We start from the raw sequence: 2,870 nt of genomic DNA, 5'->3' as shown, positions 1-2,870 counted from the left end.
ATGCCACCCTGGCCTTTGAGGATGCTGAGGGGGTGGGGCTTGGCACACCCAAGGGCAGCATCTATGCCAGCGCCCATCATGCAGGAGTGCTCTGGCAAGTGGTGGGCTGGCCTGGGGGGACGGGTCTGGCCAAGGGAACCATAGGATGAGGGCAGAGGGTCAGTTGCTCCTGACAGGCATGTGCCAAGAGCAAGCCCGCCCAGGGTAAATAACCTCAACAAAGGACACTGGGCAAATATTTGCAGGTAAACCTGTGAACTTAGCTGGGCACTCCCAGGAACATGGGAGAAGAGATGGAATGAGGAGGTGGGTCTGTGGGGTTAGAGGACAGCACTGCCCACAGGGCCCTCTGGGGCTGGCATTTCTTCAAAAACTAAAACCAGGAGAAGGAAAAGATTTAGATTTTAGATTTTTTTTTATCCTGCCTTTATTATTTTGATAACTCAAGGCGGTGAACATACCTAATACTCCTTCCCCCTCCTATTCTCCCCAGAACAACAACCCTGTGAGGTGGGCTGGGCTGAGACAGCAGGACTGGCCCACCCAGACGGCTTTCATGCCTAAGACGGGACTAGAACTCACAAAAGCAGAGATCGGGCTGGCAGTTCCCACCAGCCGGTCACAAAAGCCCAGCCCAGCGCCGACCCCAGTCTTCGGGCCCCTGAGCACGAGCACCAGCCACGGCTCTACGCCCGGCGGGACGGGCGGTGGGAAGGGCCAGGCAGGGGTGCCAGAGCCTCCCTCGCGGGCCCGGGGCAAAAGGTGGCCCCGCAGCAGCAGGGGCCCGGCCCTCCCCGCGGGCTCCCTCTTGCTCTCCCATTCATCTCCGGCCGTTCCAAGAAGGGCAGCGGGCTGCTCTCTGGATCCACGGGGGCGGAGGTGGCTCGTCCCTAGCGCTGCCCTCCTTTCTCCGCAGGGAAACCCGCCGAGGGCTTTGCTGCTGGGCCTGGCAGGCGGGGGGAGCTGCCTGATGCCCCCAATGGGACTGGGGGGGAGGGCGCAAATGCGCATGCAAGGCTGGCGACTTTCCGATAGTCATCTCCCGATACGGCTGGCGTGACGCTGGTCTCGTTTGCTGGAGGCCCGCCCGCTCCTACGGGTGAAAGGCTGGAGGCAGGGGTAAGGAGGGCTTCTCCTGGTGCTGATTGCCGAAGGGGAGCCGCCCGGCCGCGGCACTAAAAATAGCTCCCCGTTGGTCGGTCGGTCGGAGTGCTTTGCGTGGCTCTCGGCCGCTCTGCCACCTCTGGAGGCTCCGGCCTGCAGGGAAAGGGGGCAGGGGACTGCTCAGTTGGCCAGGGCAGGGCCCTGGGTGCTGCAAAGCCAGGGCAGCTCAGAGGCAGCTTGGAGCCCCCGCCCCAGCCTCCAGCTCCCGTGGGGACAGGAGAGGGCCCCGGGCACCGCAGGACGCCGGCTGGATCCCCTGCACCCTTTTGTGGCAAAGAGGAGTGAAAAAGCCTGTTTCGGAGCCTCAGTGGAGTTCTGCCCAGGGGAGAAAGGGAGGAGAGGGGGTGCCCAGCTGGAGGGCCTCCCACACCCAAGAAGGACTGAAACTGTCAGGCCTAGGCCAAGGAACTCCAAGAGACAATGCCAATTCAGTTCAGCTATGTTTACTAGCTACAACCTCTAGCAAGAATCTTCCCAGACTGAAACCCCAGCTCCCAAGTCAGCCAGCCACAACAGTGTGAATTCCTCAGGGAGGTGCCAGTCTCATCCTCTTGCATCTCCCACGCTCCTCCGGCGAGCTAAGAAAATGCTTATCTCCCTGAGCCTGGCCTTCATAATTCCATTCCATCACAGAAACACAGCTTCTGCTCCACCCTTAAAAGACTGGGTTCTGGGGTTTGGCTCCCGCCCGGATGCCTGCGGTGGCCCTCCTGAGCCTTCCTCTGGACTGCAGCTGCGCCCACCCCCCAAGACTGCTCCCCAGGCAGTTTTATTGCAGCCTCGTTCAGCCCAGCCACACCACATCCGCCTGACTCTTCAGCAAAACCTTGAGATGTTTGCCCATCTTGGGTTCCGTGTGCCCACCACCCCTCCCCCATTTTGCATGTATTAATGCAGAGCCTCACTTGCCCCATTCAGTTACTGAGGCAGATCTTTTGGGGCAGCTTGGATGAAGGAATTTGCATTTACTCTGTGAGACCCAGCTCCCGGCAAGGCTCTGGCTCTGCCTTGGCTGTCAGGCAAGGGACCTGAGCTGTGCCATGCCAGATGCCTGAGGCCACGTGCCCAGGAGCCACTGATGGCAGAGGGGAGCAACCCAACTCACTCCTGGTCCAAAGAAGAACAGCAGCTTCAGCTCAAAAGCTGCCTGACCCCGGGTCTGCAAAAAGCAAACCAGAAATGGGGTGGGGGGAGGAATGGTGGAACTGAGTCCTGCCCTATCAGGCACTCCAGTGCGTCAGCTGCCCCACCCAAGATAAGATTGCGAACAGGTTTGTCAAGACTCCACACTGTTGACCAAAGGCTGTTGGCCTAGCAGTAGAGGGAGAGGCACCCACTGCAGCAAAGCCCTCCTGGGTCTGAAGAGGAAGCAGAGTGTGTTTGGGCCCCTCAAAGGATGGGCAATGACAAAGCATGTGTCATGATGGCACATGCCGTGACCTAAGTACTTGTGCCAGGGCCAAGACCCAAGCGCACAAGGAGGGGTGGGGTCTTTGGGAGGCCTCCTTTTGGCGTCATTGTGGTTTCTGCAGATGGCATGGATGGGAGGGGTAGAAAATGCAAGTGGAAGGGTGTGTGGCCTCGCCCCCACAGGGCTACAACCCAGGGTCCCACATCAGAGCTAAGCGTGGGGAGATTGCAGGTCCACTTCTGGCTGCGGTGTGTCCTCATGACATCCCCTGTGACCAAAGATGATTTTCTGACTT

The sequence above is a fragment of the Python bivittatus genome, unplaced genomic scaffold (assembly GCF_059951505.1).
Source record: "Python bivittatus isolate LINGU-HERP-01145 unplaced genomic scaffold, Pbiv_v1 ctg000370_np1212, whole genome shotgun sequence".
NCBI lineage: Eukaryota > Metazoa > Chordata > Lepidosauria > Squamata > Pythonidae > Python > Python bivittatus.
Note: the sequence above shows the minus strand (reverse complement) of the source record.